Here is a 14959-nt window from a genome sequence, read left to right as displayed (position 1 = left end):
GAACTAATTGGGCCTTCTGGGGTCAGACTCCCCAATTCGTCATTGAAACTTTCAAATATAAGGTGCATTGTTAATTCTTTCATTTGGCGTCGCCAGCTGGAATTTAGAAGCCGGGCATAGCATTTTACAGGTCGAGAAAGTTTCCATGGATGCCTTCTCATTTGAGATGAAACATTTCAAAGTGAATTGGTGCCATTGAAGCTTGATGAAGGCAGCGCAGGTTAAAGTATATGTAATGTTCTAAAGATCTCTCTCAGATGGTTTTTTGTAACTGAGTGAAAGTTTATTTCGTATGTCGGTATATGCATTTACTCTTCGTTTGAGTGATGGTAATTTCTCGGCTCTTGTAATACCATTGAAATTTAATTTGTATATGTTTTTTATTTTATTATAATTTGGATTTATTTTTATTTTAAGTTTTTTTTAAGTTGATTCACTAATCTGGGTTCAAAATTCGGAATCTAGAAACCTAGATTTTTTCTAGGTTAAACTCGGACCGAACTCGGATGAAAAAAGTTTGGGTTTAAATCTAGATCCAATATAAGAAAATCATATCCAGATTCGAAACTGGGAAGGCTGAACCCGGACCCGAACCCGGATCCGGATCTTGCCATCCCTAGAGTCATGTACATGAAAGAAAAGGAAAAAATGAAGAAAAAGATGGAGTAGGGATAAGGAAAAAAAAAACAAATGAAAGGAAAAGATGGAGTAAGGATGTGAAAAAAATAAAAGAAAAAGACGAAGATGGTATGACTTTTAATTTTGAAATTTGATCTTGATGGCATTATCGTAATTTATATATAATGGCATGTCTTGTAATTTGTTTACCTAACATGTCTAATTTAGGAAAATTATCAATTTATTTAGGTCAATTAAGTCATTTCAACACTTTATTTTTCAATAACTAGTCATACATCAACTACTTTTTTTTATTTTCCAATGATTTGTCACACATCAAATTTTTTTTTTATGCCTCACAATGCCGTTAAGAATATACTGCTCAGGTAAGGGTGTTTTCATATTTTATGAGTAAACGGCGGTCAATGGTTAAAAATAACGAGTTTTGGAGAGTAGCTTGATGTTTTCAATAGTAAAAGAAGTAATTCGAAGATTGTCACTTCACGATGGGGCTAAGCTGAAATTTTCCCATTTGATAATTTACATTGTCCTTACTTTCAACTTTTTAAGTTTCATCAAAATTTATAAATAATGATAATTATTTTTGTTTAAGCTTATAATACGATTTAAGATTACTTTAGTTGTTTTAATGTGTAAATAAAAAATTAAAAAAATTATGATCCCTTCGAACTGAGGGCCAGACCCTTTATTTTAGTCAAAGCAAGCTCGAGCCCAACCGAATCCATTGTTATGGAACAAACTCGAGCCCGATTCGATCTATTACCATCCCTATCATTAACATTAAAAAATACTTGTGATTAATTAAAAAAAAATGTAATTGCTGAAAGGCAATATCACCCCAAACAAAACTTGAAAATAGTAAAGTGATGAAATTTGAGGTGGAAAGGTTAAATTGTTGCTGTCGCAAGTGTCTGAATTGACATTATATCATCATCAATCACTCAATTCACAGTACAAATGCTGTACTGTACGGCTAACAGTCAAATTGAAGAGTGTGAAAAAGGTGTCAATCTCAATCACTCTCGAAGTCAATTCAGTAATCTAACCGGACATCCGTGGAGAATTTGAACACGCAAGCCGTGCAGCATTTACCTACACATACATGCAAGTTGATAATTACTAGCCTTCGTATCTTTTTCAATCATTCGGCGACACTCTCCAAAATTGTGTACTCAAAATCAAACCTACGCATTTCTTATCCGCCACCTAGGAAAATGACGCGATGGTAAAATACTTTTCTCACCATCATAGGAGTTTTTATGATTTCAAAATTATAATTTTGAAAATATGTTTGGATGTAGATACAGGATCTCATATGGACTTTACTAGAATTGTAATGATTTACACACAATAAATTCTATGTTGATATTATTCACGTTCTCAAACAGAAAAGAACCAGAAGTAAAATCATAAAATCAATCGATTAAAAAACTGCTTTAATGAATTATGATGATATCTAATTGATATGAATTAGTTTTGCACCAAAAAAAGAGTCTAGAATGGACATGGAGGCTACAATGTTATCCACAAAGCGGCTCAATAAAGCCATGTACATATTTAATTTGAAAGTTGTTTAAAAAACTTCCATCAATGACTCTTAGTTATGTATGTAATTAGTTCACTCAGGGATTTGGCCGCGTGATGAGGTGATGCTCTCAATTAAGTAAATATTCATTTAATTCTTATATTTTAATTTAAGTACTCATTTATTTGTTATATTTTAAACAATACCTCAAGACATTATTTTTGTTAAATATATTATAATCATACCCTTACTTTTTTTAATAATACCCTTGTAATAATATTTTTCGTATATTTGTGAAAAGAAAAAATTATTAATTTATCAAATTAGCCTTAAAAGTAAAAATAAAACTTGGGGTAAATTTTTTTATTACTTTACTTTTAAGATTAATTTTATAAATTAATTTGTTTATAAAAAATTATTAGTAAGATTGTCATAAACGTATTAGACATTGCTTAAAGTTAGATGGTATTAATTAATTTATAAATAATAATTAGCAAGATTGTTGCAAGAACACAAAAGATACCAATTCTTTTCAATAATATTTATTGGTTAATTTGTTAAAAATAATTATTGGATAATTTGCTAATTAAAATTTTCAATAGGTAAATAAATTAATGTAAAAAATATTGTAGCAAGGGTATTATTGTAAGATTTAATAAACAGTAAAAATAAGAGTGTAACATATTTAAGAGTAAGGGTGTCTTGAGGTAATTTTCAAAATATAAGGTCTAAGGAAACACTTAAGTCAAAATATAAAGACTGAATGAGCATTTACCGGCTCTCACTTTGGTGAAGATTTTTGTTCAAATCCTTGTTGGAGACTCAATTATTATCTTCTCTCACATTTCTGGGTAGATATAAGTTAATCTTCTCATGTATTATGGTAGAGGAATTAAGATTTACGGCTGAGCTAAGTTTTTGTTGAGTATTAAATTAATAATTAGAATTATTTTAATTTTTTTTATTTCTCTTTTATAACAAACATTAATTAAGTGCTTAACAAGAACTGAACTCATACCGAATCCTTGTAGCATAATGGTGCTTACAGCATAGTATCCAAGCGGCCGCAGCTGGAGGTTTTATCAGTTGATGACATGGACTGCCCGGTGGTTACATACTTCATTGCACACATGAAGACTAGTTAGAAACTGTTAGGATTAGTTACTAGCTAAGCGTAATTAGCTGCTATTTGGATCAATAGATATACTTGCATATAAAGCCACATTGTGTACAAATTCATTAACCTGAGTTTAATAGATTGAAGAATTTTCATATCTGCTTGTTTTGCTTTACCTTCTCTGCTTCCAAACAATCATTTGATTTTTAAGTATTTTCAAACTGGTAGATCTCTAGATATTTTTATAACTTGTATAAATTCAAAATTTATAAATATAACACATTTTGAATAACCAGTAGTGATAAGTGCATAAAAACTAACACACAAAAATTTCACTTTTTCTGCTATCTTTCTGTAATTTTTTCGGCACAAGCATAATTATTCTGAAATAGATGAAATAGAGGCATCATATGATTAGTAGTTAAATTCTCTCTTTTCATCTACGTGAACAAAGTTCTAAATTCAAAATTTTTATTTCAACCCATGAGGGAATTTACCGACTAAATTAATTAGTACCGACATTAACGGCCGTTCTTCATGAATCATGTGTGATGGTCACGCATGATTTGTAATGGCCGCTGCCCTTGAGGTGAGGCAATTAATTCGGATCATTTGTTTTTGTTTCTGTGTAAATATTTCACTTTCAAAGTCTTTTACAATAATTAATTTAGCTTGTTTTCATCATTTTGGCAAATGGTTGTGGCCTCATCAAATTTCTGTAAATAATAATTCATTTTTGACCACACAATGTATGTATGAACTAAAAGGCACGATGTCGTACTCAAAATTAGTATCAAACCGAAAACGATATGCAAACTGATACCGATCAGAAATTAGATCCACCAAATCTGAAATCGAGCAACATGTTATATGCAAACAGAATTGTACGTATGGGTCTGTTTACTAGTTTCTGTTCATAAACAACATACGAAAGTTCGCGGAAGCAGCTCATGCATTTGCATTATTGCCTACTCTTTGTCGACATTTACGTTTCCTATCGTTATTCGAAAAGAAATTGTCACCAGGAAAATTTTTACCACCTTGAATTTAGGTATGATTTTTGGAAAATGACGTTTGATGCAATAATTTGTTATATGTAATATATGAATTAGTAGCCTAAACAAAAAGACGATGTTATATATTTATTTTAAGAACTTAGATCTAGTGTTGAGTTAAGTTGTATTAATATTTTTATAATTTTTTGACAATTGACATACATGACTTCTTATCTATTAACTAGCAATCACGATATTATAAAATGCACAACTCAGCACTGAATTCAAATCCTTGTTTTAAAAAAGTTTTGGATATATATGTGAAAACTCAGCTACTAGGCATTAATCCTATTGCTCTAATGTATTTCATAGAGTCTCATTCCAAATCCAAAGTCTTGAAACAAAATACTATATATTAGATTTACCAAATATATGTACAATTTTTAAACTACTACAAACTAATTGTTAAATTGAAAGCACATTATTAACTATATAGGAAAAGTTATGGGTGCTTCTGGAGCATGTTCCTTTTCTATTTATTTCTTATGATGTGTATGCTTCAACCGATTATGATAATACGTATACTGACTTGACAAGCACAGAATAGGTCACCAAGATTATATTTCAATGCCACCAAGATCACGTTAAATGAGTATGTTCAGACCCAAATATGTTAAAACATGGGGAAAAAATTGCTAAAACTCTCAAGGCTGGCTTAAGTGTACCCGTGCACGATTTACTACGTACGGTAGCAAAACATGTTCATATTTCAGTATTTTTATTCATTTACAGTATCCCATCATATATAGGATGCTCTGAACATATAACATTTTATGTCCACGTAAATGAAAAACATTCAACATATGATCTAAAATTTACTCAACTTAATTTTTCGAATTCCTCTTTTCAAAGAGTAACGAAACGTAATTTTCAATGGAGGAAACCTCACACGAGAGAAAACCTTTCAGAAACTTGTCGTCTAGTAAATAAATATCCAGAACGTGAAACCGATGGGATATGAAACGAAACTTCGCGGAAGGTGAGTTTTCTCAGAGAACACATGCAAGTGGGGCGATTTATTTTGGACGAGAACTGTAGGCCCCGCAGCAGAATTTTGTAGTGAAGTGATATGAGGGAGCTGTTATCGAAACAAATAAAAATCTGTACAATTTTGTAATTATTGCGTGGTGTGTCCTACGCTGAATTTCGTTTGCTGATATTTTATTTCTGTCGATGAAGACAAAGAGCTGATATGTGCAGTTTCGAAGTCCGAAGAGTTGTTTTGGAGTTTAATTAACACTTAAAATATGCTTCAGACATTCTCGAATCTGGACCCGGCAGGTTGTTCTTGTGATAACTGAATGTTTCATCTGAAGTGGTAACTAATGGCAACGTTATTTAATCCCTTATGAGGATTATTAATGGTAAATTATTAGGAAGAGCTAACTAGCTATATGGAGACGTGTGTGTTGATGAATATGAAAATGATTGTGCGAATTGAGTTGTGGAGAATGAGAACATGGTGGTGAAGAAGAGAATCTGTTAGAATGGCCTCCAAATGGAAAGTCTTGCCCAATTTGGAGAATAAGACATTTAAAACAGTGAGGCCAGCTAGTGTTATATCATTGGTACAAATTTTTTTTTTTAAATAAAAAATGTTGCTAGGACGGGATTTGAATCCATGACCTCAATGTGATTAACCTACTTATAAAATTGTTAGTGGTGGAGAGTATATAATTTTTAGGATTAGGTATCATGCTTAGTTTAAAAAGTGAGAATGTTGTTGGAACTATACTTTATATTTAGAGTAAAAAAGATAAGAATATTTTTTTTTGTGGTAGAGTTTATTATCTACATAAGGTCTAGCTAACTTACAACAAACTCAATTTAGTCACTCGTGAGCTCCCAAATATCTTATAATCTGGCCTATTCTTAAATTAAGTGAAAGTTATTGTTAATGTGACTTAGTAATTATCTTCCGTAAATATCTTGAAAAATTTGATCGTTGATTGCTAGCTAGTGTTATATCATTGGTACAAATTTTTTTTTTTTAAATAAAAAATGTTGCTAGGACGGGATTTGAATCCATGACCTCAATGTGATTAACCTACTTATAAAATTGTTAGTGGTGGAGAGTATATAATTTTTAGGATTAGGTATCATGCTTAGTTTAAAAAGTGAGAATGTTGTTGGAACTATACTTTATATTTAGAGTAAAAAAGATAAGAATATTTTTTTTTTGTGGTAGAGTTTATTATCTACATAAGGTCTAGCTAACTTACAACAAACTCAATTTAGTCACTCGTGAGCTCCCAAATATCTTATAATCTGGCCTATTCTTAAATTAAGTGAAAGTTATTGTTAATGTGACTTAGTAATTATCTTCCGTAAATATCTTGAAAAATTTGATCGTTGATTGCCAAACCTATTCATTTTAGTAAATTCTTCCATATTGCTTTTAATTAATACACCAAGTGTTGTCCCTAAATAATTAATATTGAGACCATTTTTTTTTCTTTATATTATCAATGTGTCTTACAATTATTGATTCAAAAATCATCCTAAACATATATATTTAGGCTAAAAAAAACTAACATTCTAACGGATAACATGATAGATTTATTAATTGATATGTATATTACGACGGAATAATAGTTAGATCGAAACTCAAATAAGATACATATAAAAAATAATGTTTCGTGTTAGACTGGCACTCCAATATGAATTAGATCTTTCTTATGACCCTCAGAATGAATGATATTCTTATAGGAGAGTATGAATTAATTTGGCATCCTAAGTAACAATAATAATTGATCAACAATAAATGAAATATCTTTTACTACCTGATCATCATAAACTGTGAAAGCAAATTACAACCCGCCGCAACAAATCTTCTCCTGGAAGTGAAATATAAAACAAACAGAAACCACAAAAAAAAAAAAAAAGATCACCAACAATTTCAGTTTCAATTGCCATTTATATATACATATGTATATCTAAGAGAGGGACCATTCCACTGAAACTACAATTGGGAAACTTCTTCCCTCTCTTTCCTTCCCCATGCTTAACCCGTAGAGAACTCAAGCAGCTACATCTAATTTCTTTCATAAATTTCATAGGTGTATGGCTAGGATTCTTACACGTGTACACTTATTTTCAATTACAATCTTTTCTATTTATTATTTATTATTATTATTATTATTACTGAAGGCTCCATTGTAATATTAATACCATTCAACAATAGACCAAAAGAAAAAAAAAAACGCACGCACGCACACAAGTATATATGTTTTGTATCAAACAATGCGTGAAGTAATTAACTCCTGGCATATAGCAGTAAAAGTAAGACGTGTAAGAGGTCGACTCATTAAGTTCTCATCAAAATAAAATGTATATCAGAAAAAAAAAAAAAAGGAAGGCATTCGTTGTTGATTCGTAAGGTATCTCAAAAACATCCACGTTACATAACTCTTTGCACTTAGATATATTAGTTGGATAGATTTTTATATTTTAACATATTAGATATATTAGCTGAAGAAATCTTTTTATTTTGACAATTTACGGTGCGGCGACACACCGTTAGTTAATTAGCTGGTAAAGACTCTTTCCGAGTTTATAATAAAAGAAATGAGCTCGAGACTATAACGGGATTCATCATCATTCCTTGTAGATACACTTATTTGCAGGGGATGGAGGTAAATCTCGCCCATATTGGGTGCAAATACATATCTACTTCATGTTGTGTACTTATCTGAACGAAGTTTCCAGGAAGGTTCCTACGTTGTCCGCACGGTTGGTTGTACAAATTTGATGGTGCCATTTTTGATACAAACAACACGTTATTATAAGAAGAGAAGTAGCCCACGTTACGGCAGATGCTGGTTAGGCGCAGAACCAGAAGGATCAATTAATATCAAAGATACGTGTAACATTTTTTGGTTGGTACCAAGTTTATTTTGGTTCTTTAATTAAGATAGAAAATGGAGTTTCGTGTTTTCTTGGTATATAATGATTTGCTCTGTCGATTTCCAAATTTAATGGTGTAAACTCGGATGGTTTTGTTTGCTGTGCGCTGAAGATTTTTCGACCCAACGTTCATTACTGCATTGCAGTGAGATTTTTCTTTGTATACATGCCATTTAATGAGTGCTGAACATAAATGCTTGACACTTTTGTCTTTCGTTTAGGTGGTTTTTTTATATTTTTTATTATCTCAAAACTGGAGAGACTTAAATTAATCTAAATTTTGAATACAATTGAATGTTTTAATCTGAATAATATATTTATTTTTTTGTCTGAATTACTAAAAATAAATATTAAGTTATTTGGTTTTTAACTTAAAAAATTTGAAAACTAATATATGTGCATTTGTGCTCTCACAAATTATATATGTTAAACAAATAATGAATATCTCAAAGAACTTAAATAAGACAATATATTATCTTAATATAAATAAACAGCTCAATAATGAATCCTTACGCAATTAATAATTGTTTTCAATATAAAATTAATTTTGAAAAAATGAAAAGAGAAAATAGGATTCTTTTTTTATTCTATTTTCTATTGGGATATGTTGAGATGCTTGATCAACAGCAGCAGATCAATGGCTGAGATTCACTTGACTATGATTGATGAGCTGGTTAGCTGAGCTGGACAAATTAGTTAGATTGTTATTGTTTAGCTTAGCTTAACCAATAGTCATTTGACAGCTGTTACAGAGGTTGTTACTTTCTATTAATCAGCAATATAAGTTGATGAAAGCTTGAATGTAATTAATTGATTCGAGATTAATAAAATTCTCTTATTCAGTTTTATTTTCTTTCTTTCTTCGTCACTTTCCTGCTAGCCAAACAGATTGTTTGCTTAAGATTTGTGAATTCTAACTTGGTATCAGAGCCAAATGGCATCGTCTAGCTTAAATCAAACCACAGCTATTTCCTATACCTTTCCTACACCAATTAAGCTCGACAGATCAAATTATTTGATCTGGAAAATGCAAGTATTGGCATCCATTCAGGGAAATGGATTAGAAGGATATATTGATGGTTCAATCACAGCACCATACATAGATCAGGGGATTCTGAACTCTGAATTTGTGATGTGGAAGCGAACTAATCAGCAGTTCCTAGGTTGGCTACTCTCTTCCATGACTGAGAGTGTTCTTGGAATTGTTCTCGGATGCAAAACTTCCTTTGAAGTTTGGAAAGCTCTGGAAAAACTTTCTGGCTCACAAAACAAAACCAGAGCATTGCAACTGAAGAATCAAATGATGTTAACAAAGAAGAACGATTTGAGTGTTTATGACTATTTTCACAAAATGAAAGGCATAGCAAATAGCATGGCAGCAGCAGGAACACCAATGAGTGACTATGACTTTATGATGAGTGTGTTAGGAGGAATTGGTTCAGAATTCAATCCTGTAGCAGTTTTGATCACAGGAAAAGGATTAGATCTCGATTTATCAGAATCGCTCTCTATGTTAATGACACATGAGGGAATGTTAGAACAACAAGCATTAGTTGAAACTATGGATGCAAATCTAGCGTTTGCTGCAAATTTTGTTAAAAAAGGAAACAATAATAAAAAAGGTTTTGGGACATACAACTCAAGATCTGGTTTCAATCAAGATGCATCAAGATCTGAAAATTCTAGATACATGATGCAAGGAAATTTTAGAGGCAATCAAGGTGGAAATTTCTATCGAGGAAGGAAATGTGGAAGAGGAAATAACATGCATGGAGGAAGATCATGGAATCAAGGTGGAAGAACTCAAATGCCTAGTCATGTGCCTGGTCATTTTTCACAGCCATATCAACCTAGATGCCAAGTGTGCTGCATCATAGGACACACTGCTGCTACCTGCAAGGATAGGTTCAACAAAGATTTCATTCCAGCCACAAGGTATCCACATCAAAGCAATTACAATCAAGGCTACAGTCAAAGAAATATGTCAGCTTATATGGCAACACCAGAAGCAGTAATGGATGATGGCTGGTACCTGGATAGTGGAGCAACTCACCACCTAACCAATGATCTCAATAATCTCAGCATCAGTGAGCCTTATGAAGGTAATGAAAAGCTTTTAATTGGTAATGGACATGGCCTTACTATTTCTCATATAGGAAGTACTCATTTAGCAGTTGGAAATCATATATTGTTGCTCAAAAATCTTTTATTTGTGCCACACATCACCAAAAATCTTTTAAGCATTTCTAAACTAACTTCTGATAACTCCTTGATCATTGAATTTTGTGGCAATACTTGCTTTCTCAAGGACAAGAAGAAGAAGACAGTTTTGCTGGAGGGTGTAGCTATGAAGGGTCTGTATAAGCTGAAACTTGAGCCTGGAAGTAAAACTCATCAAGCCTTATTTTCAACTGTAAATAAAAAGTCATGTTTTGTTCCTATGTCTATGGTGTCACATTGCTCAGATGATTTGCAGTCTTGTTCTTTTTCAAATGTTCAACAGTCCTCAAAACAGTGTTTGTTGTCTCATTCCAGTAGAGTCTCTAGTACTTCAATAAATATCCTACATAGGCAACTTGGTCATTCTAGTTCAAAAGTCTTGAAACATGTACTCACCAGTTGTAAACATTTGCAGTTAAGCAATAAAATTCAAATTCCTGATTTTTGTGATGCATGCCAATATGGCAAAGTTAATAAACTACATTTTGGAGCAACTGAACACAAATCAACCTCACCTCTAGAACTCATCCATACTGACTTATGGGGTCCAGCACCCATCACTTCTCTCAATGGTTATAGATACTATATCAGTTTCATTAATGATTATAGTAGATATGCCTGGGTTTATCCTTTGAAAACTAAGTCTCAAGCTTTATCTGTTTTTACCATTTTTCGGACTCAAGTTGAAAAACAATTTGAAACAGCCATCAAGGCCCTACATTCAGATTGGGGGGGTGAATTCAGGTCCTTTGTGCCTTATCTTCAAAAACATGGCATTTTATTCAGACATCCCTGTCCACATGCACATCACCAGAATGGGACAGTAGAGAGAAAACATAGACAACTTGTTGAAATGGGTTTGACTCTTCTTGCACAAGCTAAATTGCCACTCAGTTTCTGGTGGGAAGCATTCTCAACTTCTGCTTTTCTCATCAATCGATTGCCAACTTCTGTTCTGCCATCCCATAAATCTCCATATGAACTTCTTTTCAAACACAAGCCTGACTATGATTTTCTAAAGTGTTTTGGTTGTTCCTGTTTTCCATACCTGAGATTTTATAACAAACACAAATTTAACTATCATACTACAAAGTGTTTGTTTATTAGTTATAGCTCATATCACAAAGGGTATAAATGCCTAAGCTCAAAAGGAGTTGTATATGTTGCTAGGCATGTTGTGTTTAATAAGTCAGAATTTCCCTTCTCTACTGATTCTCTTTTCTCTAAACAACCTTCTTCCTCTGCTTCTGAATATAGATATCCTATGTTTAAGGTATCTTCAGTGTCAGTTCCACTTAATGACCTTTCAGGCTCAAGTAACACCATTATACAACCATTTCAGTTGCCTGCAGCTTCAGCTTCTTCCTCCTCATCTAGTTCTTCATCACCTTCTTCTCAAACACCAGCTCAAAAACATCATCCATCTTCTCACACCTCTCCTTTTATAACTCAAAACACTTCAAATCAACAACCATCCTCTCCTCAAGCTCCACTGCCAAATCACTCAATGATTACAAGAGCTAAAGCATGTGTGTTTAAGCCAAAGTTTCTTGCCTACTCATTTGTTCTTGGAGAACAAGAACCTGCCACAATTTCTCAAGCTCTTTCAGATTCCAAATGAAAAGCAGCCATGTAGGCAGAATATAATGCACTTATGGAAAACAAGACCTGGATTCTTGTACCAGCTTCTCAAGCTACCAAAATTGTTGGGTGTAAATGAGTTATTCGCATTAAGTACAATGCAGATGGTTCTGTTTCTAAGTATAAAGCATGGCTGGTGGCAAAAGGGTTTCATCAAACACCTGGTATTAACTACTTTGAGTCCTTTAGTCCAGTAGTTAAACAGTCAACTGTGAGAATTATCCTTAGTCTTGCTGTGATGAAGGGCTGGAAAATAAGACAAATTGACATCAACAATGCTTTCCTTAATGGAGAGCTCAATGAAGATGTCTACATGTTTCAACCTGATGGTTTTGTTCAGTCTCCATCTGGTCATGTTTGTAAGTTGCATAAGGCTCTTTACGGTTTGAAGCAGGGTCCCAGAGCCTGGTTTGACAGGCTAAGGAAAGCACTGTTGCAGTGGGGGTTTCAGAACTCCAAAGCAGACTCATCTTTGTTCATCAAACATGAACTTGGAGGTATTGTGGTTGTATTAGTATATGTATATGATATATTAATTATTGGTGATAACAATACAGTAATAGAAACATTCATTCACTATCTTGGAGATACTTTTGCCTTAAAAGATCTTGGTGAGTTTAATTACTTCCTTGGTATTGAGGTTACACATGATGCAAAGGGTAGCTTACATCTTTCACAGGCAAAATATGTGAGAGATTTGCTTACAAGAACTGATATGGAAAATTGCAGAGAAAGTGATACACCAATGAATACAGGACAGAAACTAAGAAGAGCAGGGAATGATGATAACTTGATTGTTAATGTCACTGAGTATAGAAGCATAATAGGTGCTTTACAGTATTTGGTACTTACAAGACCAGAACTTGCCTTTTCAGTTAATAAGTTGAGCCAATTTCTTGCTGCACCAACTGAGAAACACTGGGTTGCTTGTAAGAAAATTCTGAGATACTTAAAGGCAACTGAAGATTATGGATTAATGTTTAAAGCAGGAGATGGAATTAATCTGACAGCATATACAGATGCAGATTGGGCGTGTGATGTGGATGACAGAAAGTCAGTTGGAGCATATTGTGTATATCTTGGGCAGAATCTGGTTTCATGGTCCTCCAAGAAGCAACAAACTGTAGCAAGGTCTAGCACAGAGTCAGAGTATAGAGCATTGTCAACAGCTTGTGCAGAAATTGTTTGGATTCAAGCATTACTTGGAGAGCTTAAACTGAAGTATAGTCAAATACCAATAATCTGGTGTGACAACAATGGTGCAGCTGCATTAGCAACAAATCCAGTATATCATGCCAAAACCAAGCACATAGAGTTAGATGTGCATTTCATAAGGGAAAAGGTAACGAGCAAACAAGTGGAGATTAAGTATGTACCAAGTGAGTGGAATATTGCAGATGTGCTTACAAAGCCTATGGCTTACTCCTTTTTCAATTACTATAGAGACAAGCTTAATGTTGTTCCACGACCGTTAAGCTTGAGAAAGGGTGTTGAGATGCTTGATCAACAGCAGCAGATCAATGGCTGAGATTCACTTGACTAGGATTGATGAGCTGGACAAATTAGTTAGATTGTTATTGTTTAGCTTAGCTTAACCAATAGTCATTTGACAGCTGTTACAGAGGTTGTTACTTTCTGTTAATCAGCAATATAAGTTGATGAAAGCTTGAATGTAATTAATTGATTCGAGATTAATAAAATTCTCTTATTCAGTTTTATTTTCTTTCTTTCTTCGTCACTTTCCTACTAGCCAAACAGATTGTATGCTTAAGATTTGTGAATTCTAACTGGATAAACCAATGTCTCTATATATATATATATTTGATCAATGAATATCTGAATGTCAAATATAATGAACCATTCCTTTAAAAAGAATTGGTTAACCTAATGAAACAACTCTAAACCATCTCTCAAATAAATTATTATAACTCTGTTTTTAAGGTAATAAACAGTAATTAGAGTTCCAATTTCCAAATTGCTTCAACAACCAGACAGCAGATTCCTTTATGCTTTACGCTTTTAGTCTGCTTTTTTTTTTTTTTAAGATTTATATTTTTGACTTTTGAGTGAACAATTACAGTTGATCACTATTTCATTTCATCACATTAGAATTTTAAGTCAACTTTCGGGAGTTTGACGGGTTTCAGATTGAGTCAGAAAACTTCACTTCCAGTAGTAGTGCTTCAAAGATTGGTCTCTAACCTAAGTCAATGTACGGATACCAGAATCTTTTAACGATCACTTTCTTTGCTTTTGCATTTCAAATCATTTTGAATTTCTCTTCGTTTAGTTACCGGAAATTTAGTTAGAATCAAATGTCTTCTGTAGATCATAACGCAAACGTAATCATATTACAATAAAAAAGAAAAAAGAAAAAAGCGTCAAAACCAGCATTAATGCTTAGTTGAAGTATTAAATTTAACTTCATGACGTTTTAATTTGCGAGAGCTGGCTAGCCAGTTTGTATAATTTTGTCCAACTGCAGTCACAAATAATAAATAGAAAGGCCATATCAGCATTACCTTATGTCACACAAATAATTAACTAATCTGTCTTATCTAAATGATTACTACAGAATACTCATTTTTCAACACTAGCTGGCGCAGAAGATTAACAATTTTACTAGAATAATACCAAGAATGCAAAACCCCGTTCGGAAAAAAAAAAATCAAATTAATTTGTAAAACATTCATCTCTCATACTGATCTCAAAACACGAGATGCACAGTATGTAAGGCACGTGTCTTGCATAACAAAAAAGCAAAAAACGAAACTTCGAGGAAGATTCGTCATCAATCAACGTAATAGAAGCTATTTATAACATAGTGTCCTCCCTTACTGATCTCTCACTCACAGA

Source organism: Citrus clementina, unplaced genomic scaffold (genome assembly GCF_000493195.1).
Source record: "Citrus clementina cultivar Clemenules unplaced genomic scaffold, Citrus_clementina_v1.0 scaffold_6, whole genome shotgun sequence".
In the NCBI taxonomy this organism is placed as follows: domain Eukaryota; kingdom Viridiplantae; phylum Streptophyta; class Magnoliopsida; order Sapindales; family Rutaceae; genus Citrus; species Citrus x clementina.
This window is presented reverse-complemented; position numbering follows the sequence as displayed.